Source organism: Rhipicephalus microplus, chromosome X (genome assembly GCF_043290135.1).
Source record: "Rhipicephalus microplus isolate Deutch F79 chromosome X, USDA_Rmic, whole genome shotgun sequence".
NCBI lineage: Eukaryota > Metazoa > Arthropoda > Arachnida > Ixodida > Ixodidae > Rhipicephalus > Rhipicephalus microplus.
The window spans coordinates 465,752,758-465,775,098 of NC_134710.1; the positions used below are offsets into that span (position 1 = coordinate 465,752,758).

A 22,341-nucleotide genomic window follows, 5' to 3' on the forward strand; every position below is an offset into this window, starting at 1 on the left:
ATACTTGTATACCGAGAGATTTAACAAAAAAGTGCTCTGGACGCCGAAACCCGGGATCGAGCCAAGGACCTTTAGATTTTCAATCTAACGCTCTCCGAAATGAGCTATTTCGGCATACAGGAAAAGAGTGAAAGCGGCATTTAACAGTTCTTGCGTTTCGGTAAAACTGCTTTATTAGGGCTGTTGCACATTACTACATGTCTTTCACGCGGTTCCGGTTCTTTTGCAACGCCTACTGCCGCCATGCAATCTGAATCAGCATTTCTTTATCAAGCATGTGTGTTCACCTGCGTAACCATTTCACTCGTTAGAATTATTGCAAAATACTTGTATACCGACAGATTTAACAAATCGTGCTTTGAACGCCGAAACCCGGGATCTATATAAGGGCGTTTATATGTTCAGTTTAACGCTCTCCCAACTGAGCTATTTCAGCGGACGGGAGAAGAGAGACAGCGGGATCTAACAGTTCTTGCGCTTCGGTAAAACCGCTTTATTAGAACTTTTGCACATTACTACATGTCTTTAATGCTGTTCCGGTTCTTTAGCAACGCCTACTGCCGCGATGCAATCTGAATCGGCATTTCTTTATCAAGCATGTGTGTTCACCTGCGTAACCGTTTCACTCCTCAGAATTGATGCAAAATACTTTTATACCGACAGATTTAACAAAAAAGTGCTTTGGACGCAGAAACCCGGGATCGAGCCTAGGACCTTTAGATGTTCAGTTTAAGGCTCTCCCAAGTGCGCTATTTCGGCAGACGGGAGAAGAGTGACAGCGGGATTTAAGAGTTCTTGCGTTTCGGTAAAACCGCTTTATTAGAGCTGTTGCACATTATTTCATGTCTTTCACGCTGTTCCGGTTCTTTTGCAACGCCTACTGCTGCGATGCAATCTGAATCAGCATTTCTTAATCAAGCATGTGTGTTCACCTGCGTAACCGTTTCACTCGTTAGAAGTATTGCAAAATACTTGTATACCGAGAGACTTAACAAAAAAGTGCTCTGGACGCCAAAACCCGGGATCGAGCCAAGGACCTTTAGATTTTCAGTCTAACGCTCTCCGATATGAGCTATTTCGGCATACGGGAGAAGAGTAACAGCGAGATCTAACAGTTCTTGCGCATCGGTAAAACCACTTTATTAAAGCTGTTGCTCATTATTACATGTCTTTCACGCTGTTCCGGTTCTTTCGCCACGCCTAATGTCGCGATGCAATCTGAATCAGCCTTTCTTTATCAAGCATGTGTGTTCACCTGCGTAACCGTTTCACTCGTTAGAAGTATTGAAAAATACTTGCATATCGAAAGATTTAACAAAAAAGTTCTCTGGACGCCGAAACCCGGGATCGAGCCAAGGACTTTCAGATTTTCAGTCTAACGCTCTCCGAACTGAGCTATTTCGGCATACGGGAGAAGAGTGAAAGCGGCATTTAGCAGTTCTTGCGTTTCGGTAAAACTGCTTTATTAGGGCTGTTGCACACTACTACATGTCTTTCACGCTGTTCTGGTTCTTTTGCAATGCCTACTTCCGCGATGCAATCTTAATCAGCATTTCTTTATCAAGCATGTGTGTTCACCTGCGTAACCGTTTCACTCGTTAGAATTATTGCAAAATACTTGTATACCGACAGATTTAACACAAAATTGCTTTGGACGCCGAAACCCGGGATCGAGCCAAGGACCTTCAGATGTTCAGTTTAACGCTCTCCCAACTGAGCTACTTTTTCAGACGGGAGAAAAGTGACAGCGGGATTTAACAGTTCTTGCGTTTCGGTAAAACCGCTTTATTAGAGCTGTTGCATAATAATACATGTCTTTGACGCTGTTCCGGTTTTTTTTGCAACGCCTACTGCCGCGATTCAATCTGAATCAGCATTTCTTTATCAAGCATGTGTGTTCACCTGCGTAACCGTTTCACTCGTTAGAAGTATTGCAAAATACTTGTATACCGAGAAATTTAGCAAAAAAGTGCTCTGGACGCCGAAACCCGGGATCGAGCCAAGGACCTTTAGATTTTCAGTCTAACGCTCTTCCAACTGAGCTATTTCGGCATACGAGAGAAGAGTGAAAGCGGCATTTAACAGTTCTTGCGTTTCGGTAAAACTGCTTTATTAGGGCTGTTGCACATTACTACATGTCTTTCACGCGGTTCCGGTTCTTTTGCAACGCCTACTGCCGCCATGCAATCGGAATCAGCATTTCTTTATCAAGCATGTGTGTTCACCTGCGTAACCGTTTCACTCGTTAGAATTTTTGCAAAATACTTGTATACCGACAGATTTAACAAATCGTGCTTTGAACGCCAAAACCCTGGGTCGATATAAGGACCTTTATATGTTCAGTTTAACGCTCTCCCAACTGAGCTATTTCAGCAGACGGGAGGAGACAGACAGCGGGAACTAACAGTTCTCGCGCTTCGGTAAAATCGCTTTATTAGGGCTTTTGCACATTGCTACATGTCTTTCACGCTGTTCCGGTTCTTTTGCAACGCCTACTGCCGCGATGCAATCTGAATCAGCATTTCTTTATCAAGCATGTGTGTTCACCTGCGTAACCGTTTCACTCGTTAGAAGTATTGCAAAATACTTGTGTACCGAGAAATTTAGCAAAAAAGTGCTCTGGACGCCGAAACCCGGGATCGTGCCAAGGATCTTTAGATGTTCAGTTTAACACTCTCCCAACTGAGCTAGTTCGGCAGACGGAAGAAGAGTGAAACCGGGATTTAACAATTCTTGTGTTTCGGTAAAACCACTTTATTAGAACTGTTGCACATTATTTCATGTCTTTCACGCTGCTCCGGTTCTTTTGCAACGCCTACTGCCACGATGCAATCTGAATACGCATTTCTTTATCAAGCATGTGTGTTCACCTGCGTAACGTTTCACTCGTTAGAATTATTGCAAAATACTTGTATACCGACAGATTTAACACATCGTGCTTTGAACGCCGAAATCCGGGATCCAGCCAAGGACCTTTAGATGTTCAGTTTAACGCTCTCCCAACTGAGCTATTTCGGCAGACGGGAGAAGAGAGACAGCGGGATTTAACAGTTCTTGCGTTTCGGCAAAACCGCTTTATTAGAGCTGTTGCACAATATTACATGTCTTTAACGCTGTTCCGGTTCTTTTGCAACGCCCACTGCCGCGATGCAATCTGGATAAGCATTTCTTCATCAGGCATGTGTTTTCACCTGCGTAACCGTTTCACTCGTTAGAATTATTGCAAAATACTTGTATACCGACAGATTTAACAAAAAAGTGCTTTGGACGCTGAAACCCGGGATCAAGCCAAGGACTTTTAGATGTTCAGTTTAACGTTCTCCCAACTGAGCTATTTCAGCAGACGGGAGAAGAGTGACAGCGGGATTTAACAGTTCTTGCGTTTCGGTAAAACCACTTTATTAGAGCTGTTGCACATTATTACATGTGTTTCACGCTGTTCTGGTCCGTTTGCAATGCCTACTTCCACGATGCAATCTGAATCAGCATTTCTTTATCAAGCATGTGTGTTCACCTGCGTAACCGTTTTACTCGTTAGAATTATTGCAAAATACTTGTATACCGGCAGATTTAACAAATCGTGCTTTGAACGCCGAAACCCGGGATCGATATAAGGACCTTTATATGTTCAGTTTAACGCTCTCCCAACTGAGCTATTTCGGCAGACGGGAGAAGAGAAACAGCGGGACCTAACAGTTCTTGCGCTTCGGTAAAACCGCTTTATTAGAGCTGTTGCACATTAATACATGTCTTTCACGCTGTTCCGGTTCTTTTGCAACGCCTACTGCCGCGATTCAATCTGATTCAGCATTTCTTTTTCAAGCATGTGTGTTCACCTGCGTAACTGTTTAACTCGTTAGAATTATTGCAAAATACTTGTATACCGACAGATTTAACAAATCGTGCTTTGGACGACGAAACCCGGGATCGAGCCAAGGACCTTTAGATGTTCAGATTAATGCTCTCCCAACTGAGCTATTTCAGCAGACGGGAGAAGAGTGACAGCGGGATCTAGCAGTTCTTGCGCTTCGGTAAAACTGCTTTATTAGAGCTGTTGCACATTACTACATGTCTTTCACACTGTTCTGGTTCTTTTGCAATGCCTACTCCCGCGATGCAATCTGAATCAGCATTTCTTTATCAAGCATGTGTGTTCACCTGCGTAACCGTTTCACTCGTTAGAATTATAGCGAAGTACTTGTATACCGACAGATTTAACAAAAAAGTGCTGTGGACGCCGAAACCCGGGATCAAGCCAAGGACCTTTAGATGTTCAGTTTAACCCTCTCCCAAATGAGCTATTTCGGCAGACGGGAGAAGAGTGACAGCGCAATTTAACAGTTCTTGCGTTTGGGTAAAATCGCTTAATTAGAGCTGTTGCACATTATTACATGTCTTTCATGCTGTTCCGTTTCTTTTGCAACGCCTACTGCCGCGATGCAATCTGAATCAGCATTTCTTTATCAAGCATGTGTGTTCACCTGCGTAACCGTTTCACTCGTTAGAAGTATTGCAAAATACTTGTATACCGAGAGATTTAACGATAAAGTGCTCTTGACGTCGAAACCCGGGATCGAGCCAAGGACCTTTAGATTTTCAGTCTAACGCTCTCCGAACTGATCTATTTTGGCATACGGGAGATGAGTGAAAGCGGCATTTAACAGTTCTTGCGTTTCGGTAAAACTGCTTTATTAGGGCTGTTGCACATTACTACGTGTCTTTCACGCTGTTCTGGTTCTTTTGCAACGCCTACTGTCGCGCTTCAATCTGATTCAGCATTTCTTTATCAAGCGTGTAAGTTCCCCTGCGCAACTGTTTAACTCGTTAGAATTATTGCAAAATACTTGTATACCGACTGATTTAACAAATCGTGCTTTGGACGACGAAACCCAGCATCGAGCCAAGGACATTTAGATGTTCAGATTAACGCTCTCCGAACTGAGCTATTTCAGCAGAAGGGAGAAGAGTGACAGCGGGATCTAGCAGTTCTTGCGCTTCGGTAAAACTGCTTTATTGGAGCTGTTGCACATTACTACATGTCTTTCACGCTGTTCCGGTTCTTTTGCAACGAATACTGTTGCGATGCAATCTGAATCAGCATTTCTTTATCAAGCATGTGTGTTCACCTGCGTAACCGTTTCACTCGTTAGAATTATTGCGAAATACTTGTATACCGACAGATTTAACAAAAAAGTGCTTTGGACGCCGAAACCCGGGATCGAGCCAAGGACCTTTACATTTTCAGTTTAACACTCTCCCAACTGCGCTATTTCGGCAGACGGGAGAAGAGTGACAGCGATATTTAGGAGTTCTTGTTTTTCGGTAAAACCGCTTTATTAGAGCTGTTGCACATTATTACATGTATTTCACGCTGTTCTGGTTCTTTTGCAATGCCTACTCCCGTGATGCAATCTGAATCAGCATTTCTTTATCAAGCAGAAGTGTTCACCTGCGTAACCGTTTCACTCGTTAGAATTATTGCGAAATACTTGTATACCGACAGATTTAACAAAAAAGTGCTTTGGACGCCGAAACCCGGGATCGAGCCAAGGACCTTTAGATTTTCAGTCTAACGCTCTCCGAACTGAGCTATTTCGGCAGACGGAAGAAGAGTGACAGGGGGATTTAACAGTTCTTGCGTTTGGGTAAAATCGCTTTATTAGAGCTGTTGCACATTATTACACGTCTTTCAGGCTGTTCCGGTTCTTTTGCAACGCCTACTGCCGCGATGCAATCTGAATCAGCATTTCTTTATCAAGCAAGTGTGTTCACCTGCGTAACCGTTTTACTCGTTTGAATTATTGCAAAATACTTGTATACCGGCAGATTTAACAAATCGTGCTTTGAACGCCGAAACCCGGGACCGAGCCAAGGACCTTTAGATGTTCAGTTTAACACTCTCCCAACTGAGCTATTTCAGCAGACAGGAGAAGAGTGACAGAGGGATCTAACAGTTCTTGCGCTTCGGTAAAACCGCTTTATTAAAGCTGTTGCTCATTGTTACATGTCTTTCACGCTGTTCCAGTTCTTTCGCAACGCCTACTATCGCGATGCAATCTGAATCAGCCTTTCTTTATCAAGCATGTGTGTTCACCTGCGTAACCGTTTCACTCGTTAGAACTATTTCAAAATACTTGTGTACCGAGAGATTTAACAATAAGTGCTCTGGACGCCGAAACCCGAGACCGAGCCAAGGACCTTTAGAAGTTCAGTTTAACACTCTCCCAACTGAGCTATTTCAGCAGACAGGAGAAGAGTGACAGCGGGATTTAACAGTTCTTGCGTTTCGGTAAAACCACTTCATTAGAGCTGTTGCACATTGCTACATGTCTTTCACACTGTTCTGGTTCTTTTGAAATGCCTACTCCCGCGATGCAATCTGAATCAGCATTTCTTTATCAAGCATGTGTGTTCACCTGCGTAACCGTTTCACTCGTTAGAATTATTGCGAAGTACTTGCATACCGACAGATTTAACAAAAAAGTGCTTTGGACGCCGAAACCCGGGATCAAGCCAAGGACCTTTAGATGTTCAGTTTAACCTTCTCCCAACTGAGCTATTTCGGCAGACGGGAGAAGAGTGACAGCGCGATTTAACAGTTCTTGCGTTTGGGTAAAATCGCTTAATTAGAGCTGTTGCACGATATTACATGTCTTTCACGCTGTTCCGGTTCTTTTGCAACGCCTACTGCCGCGATGCAATCTGAATCAGCATTTCTTTATCAAGCATGTGTGTTCACCTGCGTAACCGTTTCACTCGTTAGAACTATTTCAAAATACTTGTGTACCGAGAGATTTAACAATAAGTGCTCTGGACGCCGAAACCCGGGACCGAGCCAAGGACCTTTAGAAGTTCAGTTTAACACTCTCCCAACTGAGCTATTTCAGCAGACAGGAGAAGAGTGACAGCGGGATTTAACAGTTCTTGCGTTTCGGTAAAACCACTTCATTAGAGCTGTTGCACATTGCTACATGTCTTTCACACTGTTCTGGTTCTTTTGAAATGCCTACTCCCGCGATGCAATCTGAATCAGCATTTCTTTATCAAGCATGTGTGTTCACCTGCGTAACCGTTTCACTCGTTAGAATTATAGCGAAGTACTTGTATACCGACAGATTTAACAAAAAAGTGCTGTGGACGCCGAAACCCGGGATCAAGCCAAGGACCTTTAGATGTTCAGTTTAACCCTCTCCCAAATGAGCTATTTCGGCAGACGGGAGAAGAGTGACAGCGCAATTTAACAGTTCTTGCGTTTGGGTAAAATCGCTTAATTAGAGCTGTTGCACATTATTACATGTCTTTCATGCTGTTCCGTTTCTTTTGCAACGCCTACTGCCGCGATGCAATCTGAATCAGCATTTCTTTATCAAGCATGTGTGTTCACCTGCGTAACCGTTTCACTCGTTAGAAGTATTGCAAAATACTTGTATACCGAGAGATTTAACGATAAAGTGCTCTGGACGTCGAAACCCGGGATCGAGCCAAGGACCTTTAGATTTTCAGTCTAACGCTCTCCGAACTGATCTATTTTGGCATACGGGAGATGAGTGAAAGCGGCATTTAACAGTTCTTGTGTTTCGGTAAAACTGCTTTATTAGGGCTGTTGCACATTACTACGTGTCTTTCACGCTGTTCTGGTTCTTTTGCAACGCCTACTGTCGCGCTTCAATCTGATTCAGCATTTCTTTATCAAGCGTGTAAGTTCCCCTGCGCAACTGTTTAACTCGTTAGAATTATTGCAAAATACTTGTATACCGACTGATTTAACAAATCGTGCTTTGGACGACGAAACCCAGCATCGAGCCAAGGACATTTAGATGTTCAGATTAACGCTCTCCGAACTGAGCTATTTCAGCAGAAGGGAGAAGAGTGACAGCGGGATCTAGCAGTTCTTGCGCTTCGGTAAAACTGCTTTATTGGAGCTGTTGCACATTACTACATGTCTTTCACGCTGTTCCGGTTCTTTTGCAACGAATACTGTTGCGATGCAATCTGAATCAGCATTTCTTTATCAAGCATGTGTGTTCACCTGCGTAACCGTTTCACTCGTTAGAATTATTGCGAAATACTTGTATACCGACAGATTTAACAAAAAAGTGCTTTGGACGCCGAAACCCGGGATCGAGCCAAGGACCTTTACATTTTCAGTTTAACACTCTCCCAACTGCGCTATTTCGGCAGACGGGAGAAGAGTGACAGCGATATTTAGGAGTTCTTGTTTTTCGGTAAAACCGCTTTATTAGAGCTGTTGCACATTATTACATGTATTTCACGCTGTTCTGGTTCTTTTGCAATGCCTACTCCCGTGATGCAATCTGAATCAGCATTTCTTTATCAAGCAGAAGTGTTCACCTGCGTAACCGTTTCACTCGTTAGAATTATTGCGAAATACTTGTATACCGACAGATTTAACAAAAAAGTGCTTTGGACGCCGAAACCCGGGATCGAGCCAAGGACCTTTAGATTTTCAGTCTAACGCTCTCCGAACTGAGCTATTTCGGCAGACGGAAGAAGAGTGACAGGGGGATTTAACAGTTCTTGCGTTTGGGTAAAATCGCTTTATTAGAGCTGTTGCACATTATTACACGTCTTTCAGGCTGTTCCGGTTCTTTTGCAACGCCTACTGCCGCGATGCAATCTGAATCAGCATTTCTTTATCAAGCAAGTGTGTTCACCTGCGTAACCGTTTTACTCGTTTGAATTATTGCAAAATACTTGTATACCGGCAGATTTAACAAATCGTGCTTTGAACGCCGAAACCCGGGACCGAGCCAAGGACCTTTAGATGTTCAGTTTAACACTCTCCCAACTGAGCTATTTCAGCAGACAGGAGAAGAGTGACAGAGGGATCTAACAGTTCTTGCGCTTCGGTAAAACCGCTTTATTAAAGCTGTTGCTCATTATTACATGTCTTTCACGCTGTTCCAGTTCTTTCGCAACGCCTACTATCGCGATGCAATCTGAATCAGCCTTTCTTTATCAAGCATGTGTGTTCACCTGCGTAACCGTTTCACTCGTTAGAACTATTTCAAAATACTTGTGTACCGAGAGATTTAACAATAAGTGCTCTGGACGCCGAAACCCGAGACCGAGCCAAGGACCTTTAGAAGTTCAGTTTAACACTCTCCCAACTGAGCTATTTCAGCAGACAGGAGAAGAGTGACAGCGGGATTTAACAGTTCTTGCGTTTCGGTAAAACCACTTCATTAGAGCTGTTGCACATTGCTACATGTCTTTCACACTGTTCTGGTTCTTTTGAAATGCCTACTCCCGCGATGCAATCTGAATCAGCATTTCTTTATCAAGCATGTGTGTTCACCTGCGTAACCGTTTCACTCGTTAGAATTATTGCGAAGTACTTGCATACCGACAGATTTAACAAAAAAGTGCTTTGGACGCCGAAACCCGGGATCAAGCCAAGGACCTTTAGATGTTCAGTTTAACCTTCTCCCAACTGAGCTATTTCGGCAGACGGGAGAAGAGTGACAGCGCGATTTAACAGTTCTTGCGTTTGGGTAAAATCGCTTAATTAGAGCTGTTGCACGATATTACATGTCTTTCACGCTGTTCCGGTTCTTTTGCAACGCCTACTGCCGCGATGCAATCTGAATCAGCATTTCTTTATCAAGCATGTGTGTTCACCTGCGTAACCGTTTCACTCGTTAGAACTATTTCAAAATACTTGTGTACCGAGAGATTTAACAATAAGTGCTCTGGACGCCGAAACCCGGGACCGAGCCAAGGATCTTTAGAAGTTCAGTTTAACACTCTCCCAACTGAGCTATTTCAGCAGACAGGAGAAGAGTGACAGCGGGATTTAACAGTTCTTGCGTTTCGGTAAAACCACTTCATTAGAGCTGTTGCACATTGCTACATGTCTTTCACACTGTTCTGGTTCTTTTGAAATGCCTACTCCCGCGATGCAATCTGAATCAGCATTTCTTTATCAAGCATGTGTGTTCACCTGCGTAACCGTTTCACTCGTTAGAATAATTGCGAAGTACTTGTATACCGACAGATTTAACAAAAAAGTGCTTTGGACGCCGAAACCCGGGATCAAGCCAAGGACCTTTAGATGTTCAGTTTAACCTTCTCCCAACTGAGCTATTTCGGCAGACGGGAGAAGAGTGACAGCGCGATTTAACAGTTCTTGCGTTTGGGTAAAATCGCTTAATTAGAGCTGTTGCACGATATTACATGTCTTTCACGCTGTTCCGGTTCTTTTGCAACGCCTACTGCCGCGATGCAATCTGAATCAGCATTTCTTTATCAAGCATGTGTGTTCACCTGCGTAACCGTTTCACTCGTTAGAATTATTGCGAAACACTTGTATACCGACAGATTTAACAAAAAAGTGCTTTGGACGCTGAGACCCGGGATCAAGCCAAGGACTTTTAGATGTTCAGTTTAACGTTCTCCCAACTGAGCTATTTCAGCAGACGGGAGAAGAGTGACAGCGGGATTTAACAGTTCTTGCGTTTCGGTAAAACCGCTTTATTAGAGCTTTTGCACATTACTACACGTCTTTCATGCTGTTCCGGTTCTTTTGCAACGCCTACTGTCGCGATGCAATCTGAATCAGCCTTTCTTTATCAAGCATGTGTGTTTACCTGCGTAACCGTTTCACTCGTTAGAACTATTTCAAAATACTTGTGTACCGACAGATTTAACAAAAAGTGCTTTGGACGCCGAAACCCGGGACCGAGCCAAGGACCTTTAGATGTTCAGTTTAACACTCTCCCAACTGAGCTATTTCAGCAGACAGGAGAAGAGTGACAGAGGGATCTAACAGTTCTTGCGCTTCGGTAAAACCGCTTTATTAAAGCTGTTGCTCATTATTACATGTCTTTCACGCTGTTCCGGTTCTTTTGCAACGCCTACTGTTGCGATGCAATCTGAATCAGCATTTCTTTATCAAGAATGTGTGTTCACCTGCGTAACCGTTTCACTCGTTAGAATTATTGCGAAATACTTGCATACCGACAGATTTAACAAAAAAGTGCTTTGGACGCCGAAACCCGGGATCAAGCCAAGGACCTTTACATTTTCAGTTTAACGCTCTCCCAACTGCGCTATTTAGGCAGACGGGAGAAGAGTGACAGCGCGATTTAACAGTTCTTGCGTTTGGGTAAAATCGCTTAATTAGAGCTGTTGCACATTATTACATGTCTTTCACGCTGTTCCGGTTCTTTTGCAACGCCTACTGCCGCGATGCAATCTGAATCAGCATTTCTTTATCAAGCATGTGTGTTCACCTGCGTAACCGTTTCACTCGTTAGAATTATTGCGAAAGACTTGTATACCGACAGATTTAACAAAAAAGTGCTTTGGACGCTGAGACCCGGGATCAAGCCAAGGACTTTTAGATGTTCAGTTTAACGTTCTCCCAACTGAGCTATTTCAGCAGACGGGAGAAGAGAAACAGCGGGACCTAACAGTTCTTGCGCTTCGGTAAAACCGCTTTATTAGAGCTTTTGCACATTACTACACGTCTTTCATGCTGTTCCGGTTCTTTTGCAACGCCTACTGTCGCGATGCAATCTGAATCAGCCTTTCTTTATCAAGCATGTGTGTTTACCTGCGTAACCGTTTCACTCGTTAGAACTATTTCAAAATACTTGTGTACCGACAGATTTAACAAAAAGTGCTTTGGACGCCGAAACCCGGGACCGAGCCAAGGACCTTTAGATGTTCAGTTTAACACTCTCCCAACTGAGCTATTTCAGCAGACAGGAGAAGAGTGACAGAGGGATCTAACAGTTCTTGCGCTTCGGTAAAACCGCTTTATTAAAGCTGTTGCTCATTATTACATGTCTTTCACGCTGTTCCGGTTCTTTTGCAACGCCTACTGTTGCGATGCAATCTGAATCAGCATTTCTTTATCAAGAATGTGTGTTCACCTGCGTAACCGTTTCACTCGTTAGAATTATTGCGAAATACTTGTATACCGACAGATTTAACAAAAAAGTGCTTTGGACGCCGAAACCCGGGATCGAGCCAAGGACCTTTACATTTTCAGTTTAACGCTCTCCCAACTGCGCTATTTAGGCAGACGGGCGAAGAGTGACAGCGGGATTTAACAGTTCTTGCGTTTCGGTAAAACCACTTCATTAGAGCTGTTGCACATTGCTACATGTCTTTCACACTGTTCTGGTTCTTTTGAAATGCCTACTCCCGCGATGCAATATGAATCAGCATTTCTTTATCAAGCATGTGTGTTCACCTGCGTAACCGTTTCACTCGTTAGAATTATTGCGAAGTACTTGTATACCGACAGATTTAACAAAAAAGTGCTTTGGACGCCGAAACCCGGGATCAAGCCAAGGACCTTTAGATGTTCAGTTTAACCTTCTCCCAACTGAGCTATTTCGGCAGACGGGAGAAGAGTGACAGTGCGATTTAACAGTTCTTGCGTTTGGGTAAAATCGCTTAATTAGAGCTGTTGCACGATATTACATGTCTTTCACGCTGTTCCGGTTCTTTTGCAACGCCTACTGCCGCGATGCAATCTGAATCAGCATTTCTTTATCAAGCATGTGTGTTCACCTGCGTAACCGTTTCACTCGTTAGAATTATTGCGAAACACTTGTATACCGACAGATTTAACAAAAAAGTGCTTTGGACGCTGAGACCCGGGATCAAGCCAAGGACTTTTAGATGTTCAGTTTAACGTTCTCCCAACTGAGCTATTTCAGCAGACGGGAGAAGAGTGACAGCGGGATTTAACAGTTCTTGCGTTTCGGTAAAACCGCTTTATTAGAGCTTTTGCACATTACTACACGTCTTTCATGCTGTTCCGGTTCTTTTGCAACGCCTACTGTCGCGATGCAATCTGAATCAGCCTTTCTTTATCAAGCATGTGTGTTTACCTGCGTAACCGTTTCACTCGTTAGAACTATTTCAAAATACTTGTGTACCGACAGATTTAACAAAAAGTGCTTTGGACGCCGAAACCCGGGACCGAGCCAAGGACCTTTAGATGTTCAGTTTAACACTCTCCCAACTGAGCTATTTCAGCAGACAGGAGAAGAGTGACAGAGGGATCTAACAGTTCTTGCGCTTCGGTAAAACCGCTTTATTAAAGCTGTTGCTCATTATTACATGTCTTTCACGCTGTTCCGGTTCTTTTGCAACGCCTACTGTTGCGATGCAATCTGAATCAGCATTTCTTTATCAAGAATGTGTGTTCACCTGCGTAACCGTTTCACTCGTTAGAATTATTGCGAAATACTTGTATACCGACAGATTTAACAAAAAAGTGCTTTGGACGCCGAAACCCGGGATCAAGCCAAGGACCTTTACATTTTCAGTTTAACGCTCTCCCAACTGCGCTATTTAGGCAGACGGGAGAAGAGTGACAGCGCGATTTAACAGTTCTTGCGTTTGGGTAAAATCGCTTAATTAGAGCTGTTGCACATTATTACATGTCTTTCACGCTGTTCCGGTTCTTTTGCAACGCCTACTGCCGCGATGCAATCTGAATCAGCATTTCTTTATCAAGCATGTGTGTTCACCTGCGTAACCGTTTCACTCGTTAGAATTATTGCGAAAGACTTGTATACCGACAGATTTAACAAAAAAGTGCTTTGGACGCTGAGACCCGGGATCAAGCCAAGGACTTTTAGATGTTCAGTTTAACGTTCTCCCAACTGAGCTATTTCAGCAGACGGGAGAAGAGAAACAGCGGGACCTAACAGTTCTTGCGCTTCGGTAAAACCGCTTTATTAGAGCTTTTGCACATTACTACACGTCTTTCATGCTGTTCCGGTTCTTTTGCAACGCCTACTGTCGCGATGCAATCTGAATCAGCCTTTCTTTATCAAGCATGTGTGTTTACCTGCGTAACCGTTTCACTCGTTAGAACTATTTCAAAATACTTGTGTACCGACAGATTTAACAAAAAGTGCTTTGGACGCCGAAACCCGGGACCGAGCCAAGGACCTTTAGATGTTCAGTTTAACACTCTCCCAACTGAGCTATTTCAGCAGACAGGAGAAGAGTGACAGAGGGATCTAACAGTTCTTGCGCTTCGGTAAAACCGCTTTATTAAAGCTGTTGCTCATTATTACATGTCTTTCACGCTGTTCCGGTTCTTTTGCAACGCCTACTGTTGCGATGCAATCTGAATCAGCATTTCTTTATCAAGAATGTGTGTTCACCTGCGTAACCGTTTCACTCGTTAGAATTATTGCGAAATACTTGTATACCGACAGATTTAACAAAAAAGTGCTTTGGACGCCGAAACCCGGGATCGAGCCAAGGACCTTTACATTTTCAGTTTAACGCTCTCCCAACTGCGCTATTTAGGCAGACGGGCGAAGAGTGACAGCGGGATTTAACAGTTCTTGCGTTTCGGTAAAACCACTTCATTAGAGCTGTTGCACATTGCTACATGTCTTTCACACTGTTCTGGTTCTTTTGAAATGCCTACTCCCGCGATGCAATATGAATCAGCATTTCTTTATCAAGCATGTGTGTTCACCTGCGTAACCGTTTCACTCGTTAGAATTATTGCGAAGTACTTGTATACCGACAGATTTAACAAAAAAGTGCTTTGGACGCCGAAACCCGGGATCAAGCCAAGGACCTTTAGATGTTCAGTTTAACCCTCTCCCAACTGAGCTATTTCGGCAGACGGGAGAAGAGTGACAGCGCGATTTAACAGTTCTTGCGTTTGGGTAAAATCGCTTAATTAGAGCTGTTGCACATTATTACATGTCTTTCACGCTGTTCCGGTTCTTTTGCAACGCCTACTGCCGCGATGCAATCTGAATCAGCATTTCTTTATCAAGCATGTGTGTTCACCTGCGTAACCGTTTCACTCGTTAGAACTATTTCAAAATACTTGTGTACCGAGAGATTTAACAATAAGTGCTCTGGACGCCGAAACCCGGGACCGAGCCAAGGACCTTTAGAAGTTCAGTTTAACACTCTCCAAACTGAGCTATTTCGGCATACGAGAGAAGAGTGAAAGCGGCATTTAACAGTTCTTGCGTTTCGGTAAAACTGCTTTATTAGGGCTGTTGCACATTAATACATGTCTTTCACGCTGTTCCGGTTCTTTTGCAATGCCTACTGCCGCGATGATATCGGAATCAGCATTTCGTTGGCAAGCATGTGTGTTCACCTGCGTAACCGTTTCACTCGTAAAAATTATTGCAAAATACTTGTCTACCGATAGATTTAACACAAAATTGCTTTGGACACCGAAATCCGGGATCCAGCCAAGGACCTTTAGATGTTCAATTTAACGCTCCCCCAACTGAGCTGTTTCGGCAGACGGGAGAAGAGATACAGCGTGATTTAACAGTTCTTGCGTTTTGGCAAAACCACTTTATTAGAGCTGTTGCACAATATTACATGTCTTTCACGCTGTTCCGGTTTTTTTGCAACTCCTACTGCCGCGCTTCAATCTGCCACTGCATTTCTTTTTCAAGCTTGTAAGTTCACCTGCGTAACTGTTAAACTCGTTAGAATTATTGCAAAATACTTGTATACCGACTGATTTAACAAATCGTGCTTTGGACGACGAAACCCGGCATCGAGCCAAGGACATTTAGATGTTCAGATTAACGCTCTCTCAACTGAGCTATTTCAGCAGACGGGAGAAGAGTGACAGCGGGATCTAGCAGTTCTTGCGCTTCGGTAAAACTGCTTTATTAGAGCTGTTGCATATTACTACATGTCTTTCACGCTGTTCCGGTTCTTTTGCAACGCCTACTGTTGCGATGCAATCTGAATCAGCATTTCTTTATCAAGAATGTGTGTTCACCTGCGTAACCGTTTCACTGGTTAGAATTATTGCGAAATACTTGTATACCGACAGATTTAACAAAAAAGTGCTTTGGACGCCGAAACCCGGGATCGAGCCAAGGACCTTTACATTTTCAGTTTAACGCTCTCCCAACTGCGCTATTTAGGCAGACGGGCGAAGAGAGACAGCGGGATTTAGGAGTTCTTGCGTTTCGGTAAAACCGCTTTATTAGAGCTGTTGCACATTATTACATGTATTTCACGCTGTTCTGATTCTTTTGCAATGCCTACTCCCGTGATGCAATCTGAATCAGCATTTCTTTATCAAGCAGGTGTGTTCACCTGCGTAACCGTTTCACTCGTTAGAATTATTGCAAAATACTTGTATACCGGCATATTTAACAAATCGTGCTTTGAACGCCGAAACCCGGGATCGATATAAGGACCTTTATATGTGCAGTTTAACGCTCTCCCAACTGAGCTATTTCAGCAGACGGGAGAAGAGAGACAGCGGGATCTAACAGTTCTTGCGCTTCAGTAAAACCGCTTTATTAGAGCTTTTGCACTATACTACATGTCTTTCATGCTGTTCCGGTTCTTTTGCAACCCCTATGGCCGCGATGCAATCTGAATCAGCATTTCTTTATCAAGCATGTGTGTTCACCTGCGTAACCGTTTCACTCGTTAGAAGTATTGCAAAATACTTGTATACCGAGAGATTTAACAAAAAAGTGCTCTGGACGCTGAAACCCGCGATAGAGCCAAGGACCTTCAGATGTTCAGTTTAACCCTCTCCCAACTGAGCTATTTCGGCAGACGGGAGAAGAGTGACAGCGGAATTTAAAAGTTCTTGCGTTTCGGTAAAACTGCTTTATTAGGGCTGTTGCACAATACTACATGTGTTTCACGCGGTTCCGGTTTTTTTGCAACGCCTACTGCCGCCATGCAATCGGAATCAGAATTTCGCTATCAAGCATGTGTGTTCACCTGCGTAACCGTTTCACTCATTAGAATTTTTGCAAAATACTTGTATACCGACAGATTTAACAAATCGTGCTTTGAACGCCGAAACCCGGGGTCGATATAAGGACCTTTATATGTTCAGTTTAACGCTCTCCTAACTGAGCTATTTCAGCAGACGGGAGAAGAGAGACAGCGGGATCTAACAGTTCTCGCGCTTCGGTAAAACCGCTTTATTAGAGCTGTTGCACTTTAATACATGTCTTTCACGCTGTTCCGGTTCTTTTGCAATGCCTACGGCCGCGATGCAATCGGAATCAGCATTTCTTTAGCAAGCATGTGTGTTCACCTGCGTAACCGTTTCACTCGTTAGAATTATTGCAAAATACTTGTATACCGACAGGTTTAACAAATCGTGCTTTGGAAGCCGAAATCCGGGATTCAGCCAAGGACCTTTAGATATTCAGTTTAACGCTCTCCCAACTGAGCTATTTCGGCAGACGGGAGAAGAGTGACAGCGCGATATAACAGTTCTTGCGTTTGGGTAAAATCGCTTAATTAGAGCTGTTGCACATTATTACATGTCTTTCATGCTGTTCCGGTTCTTTTGCAACCCCTATGGCCGCGATGCAATCTGAATCAGCATTTCTTTATCAAGCATGTGTGTTCACCTGCGTAACCGTTTCACTCGTTAGAAGTATTGCAAAATACTTGTATACCGAGAGATTTAACAAAAAAGTGCTCTGGACGCCGAAACCCGGGATCGAGCCAAGGACCTTTAGATTTTCAGTCTAACGCTCTCCCAACTGAGCTATTCCGGCCTACGGGAGAAGAGTAAAAGCGGCATTTAAAAGTTCTTGCGTTTCGGTAAAACTGCTTTATTAGGGCTGTTGCACATTACTACATGTGTTTCACGCGGTTCCGGTTTTTTTGCAACGCCTACTGCCGCCATGCAATCGGAATCAGAATTTCGCTATCAAGCATGTGTGTTCACCTGCGTAACCGTTTCACTCATTAGAATTTTTGCAAAATACTTGTATACCGACAGATTTAACAAATCGTGCTTTAAACGCCGAAACCCGGGGTCGATATAAGGACCTTTATATGTTCAGTTTAACGCTCTCCCAACTGAGCTATTTCAGCAGACGGGAGAAGAGAGACAGCGGGATCTAACAGTTCTCGCGCTTCGGTAAAACCGCTTTATTAGAGCTGTTGCACTTTAATACATGTCTTTCACGCTGTTCCGGTTCTTTTGCAATGCCTACGGCCGCGATGCAATCGGAATCAGCATTTCTTTAGCAAGCATGTGTGTTCACCTGCGTAACCGTTTCACTCGTTAGAATTATTGCAAAATACTTGTATACCGACAGGTTTAACAAATCGTGCTTTGGAAGCCGAAATCCGGGATTCAGCCAAGGACCTTTAGATATTCAGTTTAACGCTCTCCCAACTGAGCTATTTCGGCAGACGGGAGAAGAGTGACAGCGGGATCTAGCAGTTCTTGCGCTTCGGTAAAACTGCTTTATAAGAGCTGTTGCACATTACTACATGTCTTTCACGCTGTTCCGGTTCTTTTGCAACGCCTACTGCCGCGATGCAATATGAATCAGCATTTCTTTATCAAGCATGTGTGTTCACCTGCGTAACCGTTTCACTCGTTAGAAGTATTGCAAAATACTTGTATACCGAGAGATTTAACGAAAAAGTGCTCTGGACGTCGAAACCCGGGATCGAGCCAAGGACCTTTAGATTTTCAGTCTAACGCTCTCCGAACAGAGCTATTTCGGCATACGGGAGATGAGTGAAAGCGGCATTTAACAGTTCTTGCGTTTCGGTAAAACTGCTTTATTAGGACTGTTGCACATTACTACATGTCTTTCACGCTGTTCTGGTTCTTTTGCAATGCCTACTTCCGCGATGCAATCTGAATCAGTATTTCTTTATCAAGCATGTGTTTTCACCTGCGTAACCGTTTCACTCGTTAGAATTATTGTAAAATACTTGTATACCGACAGATTCAACACAAAATTGCTTTGGACGCCGAAACCCGGGATCGAGCCAAGGACCTTCAGATGTTCAGTTTAACGCTCTCCCAACTGAGCTTTTCCGGCAGATGGGTGAAAAGTGACAGCGGGATTTAACAGTTCTTGCGTTTCGGTAAAACCGCTTTATTAGAGCTGTTGCACTATATTACATGTCTTTCACGCTGTTCCGGTTTTTTTGCAACTCCTACTGCCGCGCTTCAATCTGCCACAGCATTTCTTTATCAAGCATGTAAGTTCACCTGCGTAACTGTTAAACTCGTTAGAATTATTGCAAAATACTTGTATACCGACTGATTTAACAAATCGTGCTTTGGACGACGAAACCCGGCATCGAGCCAAGGACATTTAGATGTTCAGATTAACGCTCTCCGAACTGAGCTATTTCAGCAGACGGGAGAAGAGTGACAGCGGGATCTAGCAGTTCTTGCTTTTCGGTAAAACCGCTTTATTAGAGCTGTTGCACATTATTACATGTATTTCACGCTGTTCTGGTTCTTTTGCAATGCCTACTCCCGTGATGCAATCTGAATCAGCATTTCTTTATCAAGCAGAAGTGTTCACCTGCGTAACCGTTTCACTCGTTAGAATTATTGCAAAATACTTGTATACCGGCATATTTAACAAATCGTGCTTTGAACGCCGAAACCCGGGATCGATATAAGGACCTTTATATGTTCAGTTTAACGCTATCCCAACTGAGCTATTTCAGCAGACGGGAGAAGAGAGACAGCGGGATCTAACAGTTCTTGAGCTTGGGTAAAACCGCTTTATTAGAGCTTTTGCACATTACTACATGTCTTTCATGCTGTTCCGGTTCTTTTGCAACGCCTACGGCCGCGATGCAATCTGAATCAGCATTTCTTTATCAAGCATGTGTGTTCACCTGCGTAACCGTTTCACTCGTTAGAAGTATTGCAAATTACTTGTATACCGAGAGATTTAACAAAAAAGTGCTCTGGACGCCGAAACCAGGGATCGAGCCAAGGACCTTTAGATTTTCAGTCTAACGCTCTCCCAACTGAGCTATTTCGGCATACGGGAGAAGAGTGAAAGCGGCATTTAAAAGTTCTTGCGTTTCGGTAAAACGGCTTTATTAGGGCTGTTGAACATTACTACATGTCTTTCACGCTGTTCCGGTTCTTTTGCAACGCCCACTGCCGCGATGCAATCTGGATAAGCATTTCTTCATCAGGCATGTGTTTTCACCTGCGTAACCGTTTCACTCGTTAGAATTATTGCGAAATACTTGTATACCGACAGATTTAACAAAAAAGTGCTTTGGACGCTGAGACCCGGGATCAAGCCAAGGACTTTTAGATGTTCAGTTTAACGTTGTCCCAACTGAGCTATTTCAGCAGACGGGAGAAGAGTGACAGCGGGATTTAACAGTTCTTGCGTTTCGGTAAAACGACTTTATTAGAGCTGTTGCACATTATTACATGTGTTTCACGCTGTTCTGGTCCGTTTGCAATGCCTACTTCCACCATGCAATCTGAATCAGCATTTCTTTATCAAGCTTGTGTGTTCACCCTTCGTAACCGTTTCACTCGTTTGAATAATTGCAAAATACTTGTATACCGGCAGATTTAACAAATCGTGCTTTGAACGCCGAAACCCGGGATCGATATAAGGACCTTTATATGTTCAGTTTAACGCTCTCCCAACTGAGCTATTTCAGCAGACGGGAGAAGAGAAACAGCGGGACCTAACAGTTCTTGCGCTTCGGTAAAACCGCTTTATTAGAGCTTTTGCACATTACTACACGTCTTTCATGCTGTTCCGGTTCTTTTGCAACGCCTACTGTCGCGATGCAATCTGAATCATCCTTTCTTTATCAAGCATGTGTGTTCACCTGCGTAACCGTTTCACTCGTTAGAACTATTTCAAAATACTTGTGTACCGACAGATTTAACAAAAAGTGCTTTGGACGCCGAAACCCGGGACCGAGCCAAGGACCTTTAGATGTTCAGTTTAACACTCTCCCAACTGAGCAATTTCACCAGACAGGAGAAGAGTGACAGAGGGATCTAACAGTTCTTGCGCTTCGGTAAAACCGCTTTATTAAAGCTGTTGCTCATTATTACATGTCTTTCACGCTGTTCCAGTTCTTTCGCAACGCCTACTATCGCGATGCAATCTGAATCAGCCTTTCTTTATCAAGCATGTGTGTTCACCTGCGTAACCGTTTCACTCGTTAGAACTATTTCAAAATACTTGTGTACCGAGAGATTTAACAATAAGTGCTTTGGACGCCGAAACCCGGGATCAAGCCAAGGACCTTTAGATGTTCAGTTTAACCCTCTCCCAACTGAGCTATTTCGGCAAACGGGAGAAGAGTGACAGCGCGATTTAAAAGTTCTTGCGTTTGGGTAAAATCGCTTAATTAGAGCTGCTGCACATTATTACATGTCTTTCACGCTGTTCTGGTTCTTTTGCAACGCCTACTGCCGCGATGCAATCTGAATCAGCATTTCTTTATCAAGCATGTGTGTTCACCTGCGTAACCGTTTCACTCGTTAGAACTATTTCAAAATACTTGTGTACCGAGAGATTTAACAATAAGTGCTCTGGACGCCGAAACCCGGGACCGAGCCAAGGACCTTTAGAAGTTCAGTTTAACACTCTCCAAACTGAGCTATTTCAGCAGACAGGAGAAGAGTGACAGTGGGATTTAACAGTTCTTGCGTTTCGGTAAAACCACTTTATTAGAGCTGTTGCACATTATTACATGTGTTTCACGCTGTTCTGGTCCGTTTGCAATGCCTACTGCCGCGATGCAATCTGAATCAGCCTTTCTTTATCAAGCATGTGTCTTCACCTGCGTAACCGTTTCACTCGTTAGAATTATTGCAAAATACTTGTATAACGACGGATTTACTCATCGTGCTTTGGACGCCGAAACCTGGGATCGAGCCAAGGACCTTTAGATGTTCAGATTAATGCTCTCCCAACTGAGCTATTTCAGCAGACGGGAGAAGAGTGACAGCGGGATCTAGCAGTTCTTGCGCTTCGGTAAAACTGCTTTATTAGAGCTGTTGCACATTATTACATGTCTTTCACGCTGTTCCGGTTCTTTTGCAACGCCTACTGCCGCGATGCAATCTGAATCAGCATTTCTTTATCAAGCATGTGTGTTCACCTGCGTAACCGTTTCACTCGTTAGAAGTATTGCAAAATAGTTGTATACCGAGAAATTTAACAAAAAAGTGCTCTGGACGCCGAAACCCGGGATCGAGCCAAGGACCTTTAGATTTTCAGTCTAACGCTCTTCCAACTGAGCTATTTCAGCAGACGGGAGAAGAGATACAGCGGGATCTAGCAGTTCTTGCGCTTCGGTAAAACTGCTTTATTAGAGCTGTTGCATATTACTACATGTCTTTCACGCTGTTCCGGTTCTTTTGCAACGCCTACTGTTGCGATGCAATCTGAATCAGCATTTCTTTATCAAGAATGTGTGTTCACCTGCGTAACCGTTTCACTCGTTAGAATTATTGCGAAATACTTGTATACCGACAGATTTAACACAAAATTGCTTTGGACACCGAAATCCGGGATCGAGCCAAGGACCTTTACATTTTCAGTT

The 22,341-nt window shown here is 43.6% G+C and overlaps 9 non-coding genes across 9 annotated transcripts; all 9 read right to left on the reverse strand.

Moving 5' to 3' along the window:
• Positions 1-41: 41 nt before the first annotated feature.
• TRNAF-GAA (transfer RNA phenylalanine (anticodon GAA)) lies at positions 42-114 on the reverse strand. The gene has a single exon. It is a non-coding gene; the product is annotated as a tRNA-Phe (tRNA).
• An 895-nt stretch (positions 115-1,009) lies between these two features.
• Positions 1,010-1,082, reverse strand: TRNAF-GAA (transfer RNA phenylalanine (anticodon GAA)). Its single transcript has one exon. It is a non-coding gene; the product is annotated as a tRNA-Phe (tRNA).
• Positions 1,083-1,332: 250 nt separating this feature from the next.
• Positions 1,333-1,405, reverse strand: TRNAF-GAA (transfer RNA phenylalanine (anticodon GAA)). Its single transcript has one exon. It is a non-coding gene; the product is annotated as a tRNA-Phe (tRNA).
• A 574-nt stretch (positions 1,406-1,979) lies between these two features.
• TRNAF-GAA (transfer RNA phenylalanine (anticodon GAA)) lies at positions 1,980-2,052 on the reverse strand. The gene has a single exon. It is a non-coding gene; the product is annotated as a tRNA-Phe (tRNA).
• A 3,474-nt stretch (positions 2,053-5,526) lies between these two features.
• TRNAF-GAA (transfer RNA phenylalanine (anticodon GAA)) lies at positions 5,527-5,599 on the reverse strand. Its single transcript has one exon. It is a non-coding gene; the product is annotated as a tRNA-Phe (tRNA).
• Positions 5,600-8,429: 2,830 nt separating this feature from the next.
• Positions 8,430-8,502, reverse strand: TRNAF-GAA (transfer RNA phenylalanine (anticodon GAA)). The gene has a single exon. It is a non-coding gene; the product is annotated as a tRNA-Phe (tRNA).
• An 8,959-nt stretch (positions 8,503-17,461) lies between these two features.
• On the reverse strand, positions 17,462-17,534 carry TRNAF-GAA (transfer RNA phenylalanine (anticodon GAA)). Its single transcript has one exon. It is a non-coding gene; the product is annotated as a tRNA-Phe (tRNA).
• A 2,184-nt stretch (positions 17,535-19,718) lies between these two features.
• Positions 19,719-19,791, reverse strand: TRNAF-GAA (transfer RNA phenylalanine (anticodon GAA)). The gene has a single exon. It is a non-coding gene; the product is annotated as a tRNA-Phe (tRNA).
• Positions 19,792-21,974: 2,183 nt separating this feature from the next.
• Positions 21,975-22,047, reverse strand: TRNAF-GAA (transfer RNA phenylalanine (anticodon GAA)). Its single transcript has one exon. It is a non-coding gene; the product is annotated as a tRNA-Phe (tRNA).
• Positions 22,048-22,341: the final 294 nt, after the last annotated feature.